The sequence below is a fragment of the Taeniopygia guttata genome, chromosome 14 (genome assembly GCF_048771995.1).
Source record: "Taeniopygia guttata chromosome 14, bTaeGut7.mat, whole genome shotgun sequence".
Classification (NCBI taxonomy): domain Eukaryota; kingdom Metazoa; phylum Chordata; class Aves; order Passeriformes; family Estrildidae; genus Taeniopygia; species Taeniopygia guttata.
Genome location: NC_133039.1, coordinates 11,353,190 through 11,370,248, shown reverse-complemented (window position 1 = coordinate 11,370,248; position 17,059 = coordinate 11,353,190). Strand labels below are relative to the sequence as shown.

General features: G+C 42.7%; 1 long non-coding RNA gene across 3 annotated transcripts in view; it reads left to right on the top strand.

Moving 5' to 3' along the window:
• LOC140685113 (uncharacterized) overlaps window positions 1–17,059 on the top strand; it is a 255,290-nt gene that overhangs the window by 198,003 nt on the left and 40,228 nt on the right. For all 3 annotated transcript variants that reach the window (XR_012058329.1, XR_012058327.1, XR_012058328.1), the window contains exons 2-3: window positions 1,432–1,572; window positions 2,460–2,580. This is a non-coding gene — a long non-coding RNA (uncharacterized lncRNA). The remainder of the gene's footprint in view (window positions 1–1,431; window positions 1,573–2,459; window positions 2,581–17,059) is intronic.

Genomic DNA, 17,059 nt, shown 5'->3' with positions numbered 1-17,059 from the left:
GTTACTCTCTTCAGTCTCGGAAGGTTTTGGTGGATCAATTCTTGTGCATGGGAAAATAGATTAGAAACACGCCGTCAGGTACGCTGCGCACAAGACAGACAGATGGAGAGAGTGGTATCTATCTGCTGCAGGGAATTGTCACAGGGGCACAACTCATCGCACTGGTTCTTAGAGGGCTTAATTTGCTGCTGGTAAATAATCTATTTTTTATTACCTCACATCCCCAGATTGTCAACATTCTCAGCTTTTTGCCACAGCTAATTAGACAGGCAAAAGCCTTATAGCCTAAAGAACAAGTCTGAGCTAAGCACCTGCCAAAATATCTGACTTTTTTTAAGAACTGGAATGTCAAAGAGTGAAGGGGCTGCAGATCACATTTAAACGCTTTGAGCATCAATAAGATGATTAGACCCATGAGGCAAACGTTCAGAATTTCTCTCAGACTCACCACTGAGAGAAGGCAAGATAAAACTCTGATAGATAAAAACTACTGTGCAACGGTACCAAAGCTAATTATTCTGCTGAACTCTTGGAGAAATCTTGCAGGGATGTGTTGACAGCATGCTCTGTGTGGCCACTTCTGTTCAGGAAAGCAATATTTAATTGCATGTGTGAATGAAGTCTCTCTGTGTACAGTATAGCTCTTGGAAAATAAATTGTCTGAACCAAAACAAAGAATGACCTCACTGTTAGCCAGGCAAGGCTGATTTGGCAGGCAGAAGGGAGATTTTGCTTTTGTTTTTGTTTTTTTTCATGATGGTTTTATTTTGGTTTTCCCATCTTTATTTTAAAATCCCGTTTTCAAACAAATAATTTTACAAGGAGATTTTATATTTTACAAAAAGCTCTGCACCAAGGACAAAAGGCACCAAATGACGCTCCTCTATCAGGCATGCCATGACTAAGGAGTACCAGCAAATAGCAGCAAAGGTGTCCCTGAAGTCCCTGTGTGTCCTCAGGGGACAGACTCGTGGTGTTAATGGCTCAGTGTGTGTGTCCCACATTCCTGGTGTGCCTGCTCCAGCCAGCACAGGGGCTGCAGCCCACAGGCACTGCCTGCAGCACCTCCTTACCCTGCACTTGGTGACCAGGAGCAGATCCACAAGGCTGATGGGGTGTCCAGCATCCCTACATCTGAAGAAAGAGAGGATGTTAGAGATACTGGAGAGGGAAATGGCCTCTCCAGCCTGAGCAGCAACTCAGCTCAGGGGGACTGTCACTATTTAAGGAGTGGTGCAATCAAGCTATTGACTACCTTTGGCTTATGAGCCCCAGCACCTACTTGTGCCTTTGGAAGCCATCCCAGAATTTGCTGACTTGTGATTACTCATCAGGGACCCCGTTCTCTCAGCTAAAGTGGATAACCTGCTTTTCCCCTATATTGACTTTTACTGCAATAGCTTTTTGTACTTTTCTGTTTTGATATTGCAGAGAGAGAGATGGAATGGAGTTCAAGCAGGGAAAGTTGATATATATCATCTGCCTGCACCAAAGTATAAGCGGTCACCAGCTGATGTCATGCATTGCTTGATGACGTTGATATTGCTGGAAAAACTTCTAGGACTGAAAATAGTAAGCATTAAAAAAAATTGGCAGACTGTGTGTTTCTTTTCCTAATTGAATAGAAGGTAATGAATTTCTTTTTGTTCCATTTGTAGGCATGGTCTTATTTTATATTGATTTGCTGTTCTTAAAGTTAAAAAAAAATCAACTCCAAATAATTAAGGGCTACAACAAAACCCACTGTATTCTGCCAATGCCTTCTGAGTAGCAAACTATAAGGCATTTTTGTTCTCATTCTCCACACTGAAGATGTTCTCTCTCTCTGTCACTTCCATAATTTTTTATCTACATAGATTTTATATATTCTGAAACCAGCCACACTTTGAGATGGATCATACTTTCTCCCTTGTATGAACTAACTCTGCTTCAAACTCAGCCTCCAATGCAAGACCTCTGTTCCACCCACAGAGGAATTCCTTGTGCAGAGTTCAGGGTTAGAGCCCCCAGAACAGGCACAGGGAGGGCTTTGGCTGTGTGTGTACAGATGATGCTTTATGGCAACCCTACTCTTCTTTCACACAGTTTGTAATTTGGGTCGTACTCAGCACTGCGAGCTGTGTAAACTGTTTGTTGCATAGATGGGTTCCCAAAGCTCCTGTTGAGGAGGGCAGGAGGAGAGCAGCTGGGTGGGTGGCTGGCAACTGCCCAAGGTCAGCCAGCACAGATGGGGAGCTCTGCATGGCCATGAGTGAGAAGAAAAGTCAAAATGCTGACATTTTTCTTTCACTTTTTTGAGTTGAGGCTTGAATAATATTCAGTGCTTTTAGTTATTGTTGTTTACCTGAGTTTTTGAAATTCAAGTTCTCTGTATTCCCCTTTTCTATTGCAAGGAAATGAGTAAATTCTTGACACAATTCCTTTCTATCTGAGATATTTTGTGGTGTTTTCTCTCCTAGGCAGAAATATCTGTAAGAAATTGGCAGGGCTGTACAACCATGGTCTGGTTTTGCCATTCAAAGTTTATCGTTCTGCTGAGAAAGCCTTGAGGATTCCCAAAGCAATGATGTGAAAATCAAGGTAAGCAGTGACTAAATTAAGTGCAGAGACTAAATTAAAGTTGGACATTGTATTGTATGCCCATAGCTGGAAAGGGTAAAGTAAAACCAAAAGGCAATGTGGGCCACTCTCTTTTGTTAGCTCTGGATTTAAAAGTCTGGCTAATATCTTTCTTTATTCAGATCAAGGTCTGCTTGATTCTAGGACAATATTGAGTCGGGTTTAGTGTGTCAACAAGGGAGTCAGTCTTTCCTTTGAGAAGTGCATCACACACATGGGCACCTACTGCAAGAGGTGGGGAAGGAACTGGTAGTGATGGCTGAGGTGAGGAGCTGAAGTGGCCTTGCTCTCACTCTCTCTTTTTCATACATAAATATGCACACGTAGATGTCTTTCATATCCCTCCTTGTGTCTTTTCCATAGGCTGCTCTGTCAAATTTGTGTTTTTTAAACTAATTTAATACTTCACATATCCAGTGAGAGCTGCTGAGGCTGAGCACGGCTGGTTTGCAGTTGGTACTGAGCTGCACAGCTGCTCCAAGGGTGCTGAGTTTGGCAGGGGCCCTGCAGTGCTGCTGGGCTGTGGGATGCAGAGCTCACCTGGGGCTGTGCTCAGGTTGCACACGGGGAGCCAGAGCAGCAATTTATGCAGCAGTCTGTGATGCACCTCCACCTTTCCTGGCAGTCAGGTTAAGCCATCTCAGAAATCCCAGCCTCGACAGGGAAATCACTCAGTTTTCTGGCTCCCCTAGCCTGGAAATGCATTCCCTCTCTGCCAGGACTTGAGAGAAACGCATCCATAATCCACTACTCCTGTTTATAGGAGCAAAGCTTGCTTTACTGCACCTGAATTTAAATAAAGGTATTTGCACATCCCTGATGAATTTTTTCCACCTGTATTTTTATCCATAATAGACTGCCTCTGTACTAGCAGTGACTGATCAATTGTTTGGGGGTTGTTTGTTTTCAAGGCAACGCGTGGGTGATTCTCGATCCTCCCCTGTGACAGAGCCTGCTGTTATCAATATGCTCCTTTCCTTTCACTGGGAACATAGCCTGCAGAAAGCATGGAAAATAAATGGGGTCTGCTTTAACTCTAGTGACAGTCAGGGAACGTGTTTGGTAAATCAACTTCCAAAGTCTCTCCCCCTTTGCAAGTGGCCAGGGCAAGACCTGCACTTGCAAGGTGCAGTGCAGCCTGAATTGTTTTATCTTTTTCTAATTAACAGAAGTTAGTCTTTCAAAGTATCTGCACCAAGTGGGAACCAGGAGGCTGGAGTGAGTGCTCTCTGTGGTCTCTAAAGATAGAAATGCATTTGCTTTTCAAGGAGAATAGGAAGATTAGAGAGAGGCCTGACTTGGGTTGTCAGGTCTCTAAAGCAAGATCCTCGCTCAGTGGGGCCAAGAATGCAGCATTCATAGAAGTGTGTGAGAGCAGTGTTTTCTCACCTGTGAGCTCAGCAAGTGCAGTGAGCAACCAGATAGAGGTAAAAGCTCAGCCCAACACAGATGTGACCCTCAGGGCTGTGGGTGCCACCCTGGAGCAGCCATGCAGGGCTGGGACAGCAGCTCTGACTCCAGCATCCCTTCTGTCCTGGCCAGAGAGTGCCAGAAAGTTGTGTCCTGCCGAGGACCAGAGATGGTCACACTCTCTGTGTCTCCTTTTCACCTTCCCCATTTAATTTATTTGCTTTATCAAGGCACAGAGACACAGAATAGTCCTCACATAGTTTCTATCCTTCCTACTGTGGAGGGGTTTCTGTCTCATTTAGTGGCTTTAGGCAGTGCTGAAGTTCAATGAGGAGGAGCAGGGACTCAGCTGGAAATGCCAGCGTGCCTGCCAAACTGTCACCTGAGGTGTTTTCAGATGAGGATGTCTGCAGAAATTACACTGAGGCTTGGCATCACCAGGCAAAGCAACTCTCTTAGCTCCACTGCTGACTAATATAGACAGCATAGTCTGTCACCCCATTAAGAAGCTGTAGCTGTACTGAAAATAAAATTTTAAAAAAATTAAAAAATAAAAAAGAAGAGTGGAATTCTGTAGGAGCAACTTTTATTACCAGGAAAGAAACATCTCTCATATAGTCAGTCCATTGCAGCAAATTTAGCAGATTTTCCTCGTATTTCCCCATCCATTTCACTGGCATGGTGTGTGTCCTGCAGCAGGATGCTGCCACTGCCATGGAGGTGCCTCAGGGGAGCAGCACAGCCCTGCAGTGGGTTTCCCTGGTCCTGGTGTGTCGCTGTCGAGGCAGGACAGGAATGAAGATACTCTGACCAGAAGGCTGCTGAGAGCAAAACTCCAGTTTATTCAAAATACACTGCTCTTTTATACAGAGCTTCATGAGGACCAACTCCATTGGTCCTGAAGTGAAAACAACCCATAACATTGGTGCAGAGTGCTTGACGCACAGTGATAGCACTTAACTATAAACAATGTGAATAACAAGAGATATAAAGAATTATTTACATTCTCTCCAGCTCTTTCCCAGGCTTCTGCCTGGCTAGAAACTCCTGTTTCTCTCTTTGACTGAATCTGAGAGCCACACTGGTGCTGCAGGCCTGCCTTTGGGACAGGTGGGTGTGCAGGGAATTGCCCTCTGTGCACAGCAGCTCTGCAGGGCAGCACTGGGCACCCTCCAGCAGCCCAGCCTGGATCCCTGATCCATGCCCTGCTCAGCTGTGCTGAGCTCCTGCTGCTGCTGGGCTGCTGAAACACAGCTCCCCTTGGAACAGGGGTTTCACACAGTGCCATTCCTCACCACAGTGTTTCATCTCTCCCAGAAATTTTTGGTGGGGAGGTTTTTTGTTGGTTTAAGTGTAAGGAGCAGGGATTCCTCTGCCTATCCACAAGCTCAGCTTGGTCTCTCTTTGTCAAGCTGTGCTTTTTCTGGCTCATGCTGTATTACCAATAATAATAATAAGAGTTTTCTGAACAAGAGAGATCTTGAAGCTTTAGCATTTTCACCATTCAAATGTGAGTAGACCTGAATCCTCCTTGCCTGTGTGTCACCCTCCCTCAGTGGCACTAGCACAGCTGAGAAAACAAAAAAGTTTTTTTCCTAGAGTGAGAATTTCAAGGGCATTGTCTCATCCAGGTCTATCTTTATGTATCTGTAACACTGAGATTTTTCACCTCTTCACAGGACATCCTACACATTTCTATCTATCTTCTTTCTGAACATCTTTTTCCTGGTAGTCTATTTGTATTTTACTGGCTTAGTTTGTGAAGCTCTTTTCTTTCTATTTCATCTTTTTGTTCTTACTTTTTGGTTTCCCAGATTTCCTCTGAGGAACCAGCTGGAGCAAAAATACGTCTGTTGTCCCTCTTAGGTCTTACACTGAGAAAACTAATAATAGAATTTCTGATCCTGGTCCTTTACCTGCTCTATCTTACTATCCTCTGCAGTTGATGATGAGTTTATTGTCAAATTTAAACAAATAGGGAAAGATTGCTGGTCCAGCAGGAGGAGTGCTGCTTTGTGGTTTGTTTTACTAGGAGATATTTTAAGTTGGTTTGAACACACTGATTGGTAAGACCAGGATTGCTGAAAAGCAAAAAAAACCTTGAGGGGCTTGGAGACTTTTTTTCTTTATTCTAAAGAATATATTAGCCTTCAGTTCACAATTAAATCACAAGTTCCAGAAAATCTGAGTCTCTTCCTTGAGCCTTTAAGAGGGTATGAATTAATGTGTACTCTGTTGCAGCATGTGTTGGGAGTTAGATATTTCTGCTTTGCTAACCCTGATGGCTGTGTTTGATTCTGTATTTACCTTAGCCAAACCACAAGAGTGTTTCATTAATTTGGGGAATGCCAGAGCTTTTGAAAAATTAAATATCTCACTCATATCACCTATTTTAATTTCAGTATTATTCCAGTCCAGGGATGTGGAGCTATGTCGTGGCTCTGTGCCCAGGAACAGCATTTCAGGTATTTGTGTGCTGCAAGGCAGTACAGTGCATTTCTTGCAATAGCTGGCTGGCCTGCAGGGCCCAGTAAGGCTGATTTTCTGTGCAGGCAGAATAGAGAGAAGTTAACTCATCTATTCATGCAGATATTTATATTTAGAGCTGAGTCTCCTGGTCTTGCTTTGCTTGTGCTCTCCCTCAGCACTGCTGGCAGCAGGGGTACAGGGCATTAACTACAGGCAGTGCTCTGCTCTCCTGGTGACATTCCTGTTCTCAGTCCCCAGGGTTTTTGGGGACAGGACTAAAGAAGCCTAACTATTGCCAAATACTGGGAACTGAGTCTTTGGAAATCTTTTTAAAACCTTTTGGTTCACTCTAAAAAAATGTCTGACCGCTTCTGACAAATACAGGGAGTTTTACAGTCTGGTTTTCTATAGGAATTCTTACTTATTTTTTATAGATTACTCAGTCTCTCTGTCTGTGTTTTCCTCCACTAGAAATCCCTGAGCCTATTGGCAGACTTAAACTCAGTCTATCATAGGTTAGAAGTCCTAAAAGAAAAAGAAAATTAAATTCCTGTATGTTTTCCTGAAAATAGTCAGATGCAAGAGACTAATTTCTGATATTCCCAGTAATAGTTTTAATAACTTCGGAACTCTGCTTTGGCATGAACTTAATGATCCTCTCATATCCTCCCCAGCCTAATGAATTTTACGACAGTTAAAACCTCAGTGTGATTTAGTTGAGGGTTTTTTTTTAAAAAAGGTCATCCAAGAGACACCAACAAATAAGAAGCAGCATTTCTCCATTGCTTTTGCTGATCAAACAGATAATTTTTCTTCTGGAGTGTCCAAGGGATTTGGATCCACACTGAGCTGATGGAAAGCAGTCTTTGGCACAACTCTCAGACGTTCATTATGGGCTTTCAACCAGACCTCTGATTCCACCTGAGTCACTTCAGTTAAATTTGTCTTTCAGAATTAGTCTTAAACCCAAATAATAATTTTCCTTGTTGCTGAAATAGCCTATCTTTTATTTTGGTTTGTTTGTTTGTTTGTTTGTTTGTTTGTTTTTCCTTCAGAAAATGTACATCCCCAGGACTTAGACAGAAATCTTTAAATAAATCAAAGATACCATTTTGGGACTAAACTATTCTTAGCATTTGCAAGGAGGAAATTATTTAATAGATCTATCGTCTGTGTTAGTAAAAGAAATTCACAGTAAGACATTTACAGGATTGTGGCTTTAAACTACATTCCTCAAAGCTTTTTGTTTTTATCTTTAAATCCTCACAATGATGTTTTGGCACTTAAAATGGCCCTGGGAACACCAAGAGTCAGGAGAGCCCACTTGGCTCTCTGGGTGCTCAGTTTGTAGGGGATGTGTCAGAAAACATGAGCCCCATTCAAAACAACTGGCACTCACATGTAAAAATAAAAATATGTTAGAATAAATACATGTTAATCTTTAAGCACAGGGTTTCTTTAACCAAAGTTGTCTGTAATTATTAATCAAGCATCACGCAAGATAGCTGGGAATGCTCCTGGTTTTGTCATTCCTAATGATTCCGTCTGCTCTGTCTCTCTTGTCATTCATGATTTCTTAAGTCAGCCTTAAATCCTTAAATCAATTGTTGTCATATATGCTGAGAGTCTTGATTCTAAGCATATGAAGAAAACTCTCAAAACTCTCCAAGTCTTGACCCAAAATTCATATTTAGCATGAATGCTGTTTGCATCCCTTCCAGGAAAGCTGGGAAATGTTTGATCTGCTCCCAGCCTGAGCAAAGCTCTAACAGCCACGAGGCTGTGCTGAGAAAGAAATGAGATTTATTAGAATGTAGACTGGAAATCATCTGAGGACAAGACCATGAGAATTTGCTTCACCCGTTGTGTGTTACCCATGGCTGGGTGGCCTCTGAGGAGGTGAGGAGATGCTCCCAGAGCTGGGAGGGCTCAGCCCCAGCAGAATGTTGGGCTGGGGTTACCCAGCAGGGCCCCAGCACGGTCCCAAAGGAAGGCAGGAGGTTCCTCCCACAGGATCCAACCATCCCACAGAGAGAGGCTGCAGAAAGTGCAGAGGAGAGGGGACTTGGAGCTCTGCAGAGCCTTCCTTCCCCAGCTCTGACAGGAGGTTGGAGCTGCAGCTGTTGCCAGCTGTTTTATTAATAGTGAGCTGCTGGTTGGAGCTCCACGTTGAAGAGTTTGAGCTTCATGGGATTTTGTGATTTCTCAATGCTAAGCAAGACCTAGAAAAAGTGATACTTCTGTGGGCCAGCAAATAGCAAACCTGAAAGCCTCTAGAAAATTCCTCCCTGATAAAAAAAACTGATCACAAGTTTGGTTTGAGGGTGTTTTATTATTTTCCTCTTTGTAGATTTTTTTTCCTAAAGACACAATCTAGACAATGTGGCATCGCTCCCAAATCTGAAATCAATTTGGCATATCTTTACTCCTCAGCATTATTTTTCCTCTTCTGGGCATCTTTAGAAGGACATTGAACATAGAGAATTGGAAGGGATGGGTAATTTGTTATAGGTGACTGAAATATGTGAGGAAAATTAGATGTACTTAGTAGACAAAGGTCAGAATTAACATTTATGTATCTGAACACATACATTTAGAGGAAATGGTGTGTTAAACCTGAAGCTCTATTAGCAATGATCACAAAATTCAAATAAAACATTTTCGTATTAGGAAACAGGATTTTCTCACCAATTTGTTGCATGCTGGCTGTTCTGGTATCCTCAACTATTTGAGGTAATGCTCAGAGAGAACCCTGGTTTCTGAAAACACCAGTCCCAGATAAACAGCCAAACTCAAATGCTTTGCTGAGCTGATTTTCAGACACTAGGTCTGAAGCTTTTTGGTTTTTCTCTGTCTGCAGACCCTGAATCCCTGAAACATGTGTGATTCACTCAGAATTAATCTTGTCTCCCTCCAGACTGCTGTTTTCTCAATAGCTTTATTTCCCTCACCCCTTCCAAAATGAACATAAGCTATCCTGTATAAAAGGTAGTCCCTGCCTGGCACAAAGCACTCGGAGCTTCATTCTGGTGTGAGGCTATTGCTGCCCCGGGCAGCTTTCAGTGAGCTGACCCAAATCCTACAATCCCCTCAAAAATACACCTAAACCTGCCTGTCTGATTTCCATCAAGGATTGGGATTCTCAGGTCTGGTTGCTTGGCTTTATTTATTTTGTTCCAGTTCAGCTTTTCAGCACATCACAAACACATTTACAAATACCTTGAATTATGCATTTCCCATGGGGTGAAGAATCTTTAGTCTAAACCCTTTGTATTTTCTTATATCTTATTCTGGTGCTGTAACTCCCCAAATGGAAGGGAGCTGTAAAAGCTAATTTAAAACAACACCAGAACACAGTCCACGGTTTCTGGGGACAGGAAGGCAGGGGTTGCAATGTTTGGGGGTTTGGTGGTTGAGGGGTTGCAATACAATAAGACTTCTATTTTCCTCTGCAATAAACCCTAAAGCCCACAATGTGTAACCCGCCAGAATGAGTTACCTAATGATTATTTCCAAGGATCCGTGATTTGCAGGCGCCATCATCTGGGCACAGCCTCTGTTTGCAGCTGGAATTAATGAAGTCGACTCAGAGACACAAACTTTGGAGCCTCGGCAAACCTGCAAATGGTTCCTGCTAATAAAACAGCATTTTTCTCCAAATAAATATATGTATCTGTACCCCCCAACACACACACACACACACTGTCTGTGAGTGTTTAGAGATCATAAATACTAGGTAGTAAGGATGGATTAATCCTTTCTTAAAGATTTAATTATATCCTAGAGTGTTGGGACTAAATCCATTAAATCAAGATGGAATTTCTAATCTATCAGCATGTCTATTGCAAGCATGCTGGTGTGCACCACAGGCAGCTCATCTGTGACATACAACCCCCCGGCTCCAGGCCATGAGAGCTTCCCAGACTGATGGTTGAACTTCGTGCCTCTTGGGTGTTGTGCTTACTGCTCTTTTCACCACTATCTGTTGGAGAATCACATAGGGTTCAAATAGGGTTAAATGGGAACCCAAACCCTCTTTGCATGCTCAGGAGTTTCAGACATTTATCTGATGGTGAGGAAGGGAAGGCCACCCTTCTGTTGTCAAAAATATTATCCTTTGTTCACCCAGTGCAAAAATAATATAAGTCTTTGCTCCCAGTGCCTCCAGGGAGAGGAGCAGAATCAGAACTTGTGTGACTTCAGGCACAGCAGCCAGGGCAGGGTTCAGCAACTTCCTTCTGAGATAATAGTTTCTTCCACAACGATCTGAAGAGGCTGGGTTTCATTTGCTTTTCTTTTTTATATCTTTTCCATGAAGTCTGGGGGATTCCCTCTGGCAGAAGTGTTCCAGGGCACTGGTGTTTCACAGGGGCTTCTGGCTTTGACAAGGACAGCACAATGGGCAGTTGGACCCCAAAGGTAAAATCCTGGAGCTCTGAAGTTGGTAGGACCTCCTAATACCTCTGCTCTGGATATTTTGCCTTTGCAGAGAAATTCAAATGGATAAATATCTAATGAAACATAAGAAAAACATTGGATTTTAGAATGAGAATCACTCTGGAAACAGCAGAATTGGTGTGCTGGGACAGAGCAGATCATACACACATGTTTTTGCTGTTCCTTCCCTCCTGCTTTCTTTTCTAAAATTCCTATAGGTCCCATGAGGAGAAGGAGAATAAACCTGTTGTCAGTTTTATTGCAGAGCTGGCTGCCTAAACTGATGTCTCACTGCAACATGGTTATAAAAAGGAAAAAAAGAAAAACTGCCAAAAAGCCTTGCTGATGTAAATGATATTCCTGTTGGAAGACTCTCCAGGAAAGGGCCTCTGAAACAGGAGAAGCCTAATACATACAGCAGTATTTTCAAAACACCAACTTAAAAATTTAAAGCCCTATGGCTTTTTTTTCCCTGCTGTAAACTGAGAGCAGAGCTGCTCAGGCTGTGCTCTGAAGAGGATGGAGAGAACAGATCAACACGGTAAACCACAGCGGTCTGGTGGTGGTATGGTGATATGAATTTTAAATTACCCTGCTAGATAAATAATTTTCCAGATTTTGGAATGCAGCCTGACCTAAAATTTTCATTTACATGTTCATTAGAGCTTCAGGAAATTACCATCACCGACACCCCTGATTTCTAGTACCCAACATAAGCTGCTCTTTCTTCTCTTTCTCCTGCACTAAGGGAGGCATTTTGATGATATAACTCCTCGTGTCATTCGAATGAGGCACATTGTTGATACAAACTGTCCCAAGGTCTGGCCTGATTGCTCAGTTGTAGGCTGTGTGTACTCTCTCCCCAGGAATCACTGCATCCCTTTCCAAAGTCAGGCTTGTCATGTCGTATTTGAAAATGTCAATACACTTGGAAATTTCATTAAAATCTTAACGTTGTCTTGGGTTTGCATAATTAGGATGGCAATCTCGTGAGCATACTTGTCCCTGTGATGCCACTTATATTTCTTCCTTATAGCCAGGCAGAGAGCAATACCAATACAAAGCTCACTGAATTCATGTACATTAAAATGAAAAATAACCAGGGAAAGATACGGATTTCAACATGTCCAGAGTTCAATTTGGTTTATTTGGGGACCTGCATGCTGAGCTGTTCATTTGTTACACTCATTCCAAGTGGCCTGTCACTGATGAGATACCAGGCTTCCCAGAAGACAGTTCAAGGGATAAGTCGTGCTCTCTCAGAGCCCTTAATGCCACCTGTGAGCCAGAGCTGCAGCTTCTATGCAGTACCAGCTCTTGCCTGATCTTCATTGCCAGTGCTTCCTTCAAAGGGAATTTAATTACCAACTTTCTCTGCTCTCTGCTTGAAATTTTAGAGGAAAAAAAAAAAAAAACAAACGTGTAAGGATCCATTTGACCTCTCTTCTGAAAAGCAGTGATGTGAAATGAATATTTGTTGGACTATTGATCTTTGCTTGTTCTTAAATACACTGCAGCCTTAATAAATGCCTTTGGTCCATCCCTCAGCTGGTGTAAATTACCACGGCTCAATGCAGTTGAGCAGATTTACATCATCTGCAGGCAGGGTCCTTGGTGTGTTGGAGCAGCTGCTTTTCAAGAGCGTGGCAGTTAGTGTGCCACGCTTAGAGCACACCTCACCCTGCGGTCCTGCCCTGGCCTGCTGTGCTCACCCTTGATTTTTGTGGTGGTTTGTATCCTGTTTTCTGTGTTGCTTTGCTGGGCTCACGTGAACCAGTAGAGCAAGGGTGATTTTGGGGGGCCTGCACACCCCCCAGCCCTCGTGCCACAGGGTGGGAGGGCTCCCTGTGCTGCCCTCGTGCCTGCTGCTCCTCACCCCTGAGCAGCCCCACTGCCAAACTTATTCAGTGTGCAAGTGCTCTTACTTTTATGGGCACTTTATGACTCTTCTGTGTGGAACATATAATTTTAATGGGTGGAAATCAAATTAACTCTAAACCCCACTTGACTAGTGCTTCTTGTGAAGACAGTGGAAATTCTGTTTGCTGCATTCCCAGCTCTCCAAGCCGTGGTGACCTCTTGGCCTCCAATGCTTGCTGTGTGCAATGGGAGTCCAGAAATCGGTACCATTTCATTCTGCTTTGCTATTTCACAACAGTTTGGATTTTCGCAAAGTGAAGAACTCAACTGAAACGCTGTCTCACTCCCCACACCACACCAGCACATGTGCACATTGATGGACATAGGACTTATCTCCATTTGCAAGCTGCTAATTGTGAAGTCTTGCAACATAACAGGGATTGTGCTGGGATATAGAAATTCTAAATAAGACACAAATCAAGACTGACTTTGAATTTTAAGAAACCTTTGTCCATTACTTGGCTGTATCCCTCAGCCATTTGAGATAGTCAAAGGGAGTTGGGAATAATTGATCCAATATAAATCTCTGATTTCAAATGCCTGCCCTCTTCTTGCATGTCTGATCTCCTCTTCCAGGCCTGCTGAATACCTCTGCTTTGTATGCATTTCTGGATGTGCTTTTACCTTTCCCAAACAGTCTCTGTTAACTAGTTGTAATAGAAGCAAAAAATTGCAATTAGATGTTTTATTGATTTACTCATGAGGTGTGGCAAATGTTAGGTAACTGCATGTTGGTAAACACTATTTGGCATCTCTAAAGTGAAAAAATAGATTAAGATTATAAAATACCATAAAATATCCTGAAGACTTTCTTTATCTGTTAGAAAGGCTTGCAAGGCACAGTTATTTATATATAATATCTTCAAAAATAATTTGGTGGGGAAAGAAGGGGAGATCATGCAAGTTGGCAAATTTTATGTGATTTTTATTGCCATCATAGGCATCCCTCTGAGCTTTTCCTCTCTCAGTTTGTCTTTGCTGTCTGTGTTTGAATACTCATTGTTTCTTTGCAAATGCATTAATTTTGCCTGTAATTCAGTTTGCTTAAGCCAAAGTAGCACATTTTGTAGGTGGTCAGGGCTCATGATTTCATAATGCAGATTATGCATTACTGCTAACTGGCTCCTTCTTTTAATAATCTTGCTATACAGTGTGAATTCATGTGAAGATGCACTACTATGTGCACTTGCATTATCTGTGGCCTGATGATTACTCCTCAGTAGCAAGATGTGATATTACTTACCCACTCTGTCCCCACAGTGTGCTCTTGCTGTCATTTGGGAGGGGACTGAGGGGATCTGAGGCACTATGGGCTCCTCAGCTCCCATCTCAGAGTGTCATTTCTTTAACTCTGATGTAGTCCTCAGCTGAGAAGCAGTGGCTCTGACATACAAATACCACTTATACAAAAGCAAATGAAAATTGGACGTATAGCCAAGGACAGCATTTGGTGAGACAAATACATGGTAACAGCCTAAATCAAAGAATTTGCAGCAGGAATGACAAGGTGCAGTTATACTTCCAGTGTTCCTGGAAATTTGGAGGTTTTAGTTTGTTTGTTTTTTAAACTAAATTTATTTTTTTCATACAGATTCTACCAGCCTCCCCTGAGCAAGCAAGCAGCAAGATTTCAGCTCCCCCTTTCAGTCTGGTTTAAATGAGCCGAGCCAAGCAGCCAGACCTTGGTGCAAATGTTATATCCCATTGAGTCAGACAGCTGTAAAGGCCAGTCTGGGTTTTAAGGTCTTTCCAGAACTAAGGACTCCTTGTAGCTAATCATTCAATCCTTGTCCTCTCTTCACCCTTTTTAAGAGTATTTTTCACTTGAAAGTTTATGTTCCTTTCACACGAATCAAGCTTTGGGTCTCCAGTGTTGCTGTAAACAGTTCCCAGGCAACTGGGTTATCTGCATTGGCAGCAGTAAGGGACACTCCCAAGAGGAAACTTTTGGGGAGCGGATTAAGTGTTTCATCAGGAAACCATACAGGGAGAATGAAGGTAAGATTTCGTGCCATTGTTTTACAGAATTGCTTTTTTTGCTAGCACTGTGCTTTAGTTAGCACAGACAGGAATTTATGCTGACACTGCAGAGCTGAAGTTTGAATCCTTTCCAAACTTCCTTACTGACCAGGAGCCTTAAAGGTTTTTGAGAACTGCAAAGGAGCATCTGTGCAACAGAATTCATTGAACGGATGTCTGCTAGAGCCTCTCCAGGGCTACCTGCACCCTGCTTGGTTTCCTGTTATAGATTATTGTAGAGGGGATTTTGGCATCCATCCGATTCTGTCAGATCTTCCAGCACAGAGCATCTCTTCTGATCTCATTCATTATATTTGTTAAAGTTATTTTTCAGTACATTTTTATCATTCACAGGTTACAATTCCAACAGTATTGGAGTGCAGACTCTGTGGTGTCTTTTAGGCCAAAATATTATTTTCTATTACACATGTTTGACTCTGGTACTGGTCCCAGGAAGAGTTACCCTTATCTAAATCTCCTCTGGTCTGCTTTGCAGCAACAGGAGCCAGTACAGCTTGAACTTTCCCATGTGTAAACTTGCATCTAGACTCTGCTTGTTATCCCTTCTGATTTTCAATATTTACTCTTCAAGCAGTTTATTAGAAATATCTTTCATCTTTGTAGAAATTGCTTGCACTGAAAGATACTCTATGATCAAATTTCTGTCATGGTGCTGGTCTGGGAAAATGGGGAGTCTGTGCAGATAACAGGAAAGAACTCGTGTCCTTGCAGCATCAACAAGCACCTTTAGCATGGTGCAGTCCCAGGCAGCCTCACATTCCCATCCAGTGCCTAAGGACAGGGTACAAGACTCCTTCCCAGGGGATCCCCAGCTGTGGTGGGGGCAGCAGCCTCAGAAAGAAGCAGGATGGTTTCTCTGGAGCCCAAGAGCACCCAAAGCTGATGAAGAGCATGTTAGAGGGAGATTTGTTTCCTGTGCTTGTGCACATGAGCTACTCTGTAGTGTTGGGATGGTGTGTGTCCCCAAGTCACCCTCTGCATGCACATGCACATGTGCCACTGCCCCACTTGGGTAAACTGGGATAGTGATGGGGGTGTGGAGAAAATCAACCTTACCAACTCTGCTCTTAAAGGAAAGTTAGCTACTGACCTATTTCACAGGGAAGGTAAAAAGCAAGACCACAAAAAGCCTTCCAAAAAGAAAATATGTATGTGACTAAATCAATATATGAAGCCTCTAAGGACTTTTAAAAAAATTTTTTCATAAAACTGAAATTAGCTGAAAGCATCTCAGGATAATACATAAAACAAGATGGCACAGCTGTCAAGCCTAAATTCTGTGCTGATTTCTAGGATTATGCTTCATAATTACAGGACTGATTTCTGGGGTGGATGTGGGAAGAATGAAGAGAGGAGACCCCACCACTTCTCTGCAGCAGGTCTTGCCCACCTGGTTCCATGCTGAAAGCTTGCACCATGATCTGCATTTCTGTGAAAGCCTGCTGGGCAGCTGGCTTCACTGCCACTTTAAACACTGGGACTGTGACAAAGTCAAACCCAAAGGGAAATGGCAAAAACACAGCTTTGGCTGTCTGTAGGGTAATGCAAGTGTCTAAATAATTTGAAGAATTGTGTGTGGATTCAGATTTGAAAAACAGGAGTGCAGATAGATGCCTAAGCAGAAAAAAAAAGAGCTAAAATGGGTTTTCTATGGGTATAACATGAGCAAAAGGCAATACAGGTTATTTTATATCCAAGACACTATGGACTGTTAGCAGATTTCCTGCAGTTCAGGTCTAACCTTCAAGACTGGGTTAAGTTTTCATCCAGTGAAGGAGGGCATGCTGCTGGAGGAAAACTCCCCATGTGCCATTTCAAGCCATGCTACATGTTTATTTTCTAAAGTTAGGATAGCTTTCCACTGGAAAGGGAAATACTGAACTTCCTCATGAGGGACAAGAGAAGTTACTCAGTGCTGTAACTCTAGATATTCATAATCTGAACCTTTCCTTGATGAGCACAGAGCAAGCATGAGCCTGCTAACACCTTTTTGCCCCTTTTTGCCCTGTTTTGTCTGAAAGGTCAGATTAGATGACCTCCTGTTGTCCCTTCCAACATGAATTGTTGTATAATTCTATCCACCTGCTTTTTTCTCAAAGCTTGCAGTGGTTGTCAAGATTCCTGATGAATCACACTAATGGAGTAAATACTGGACATTTTCAAG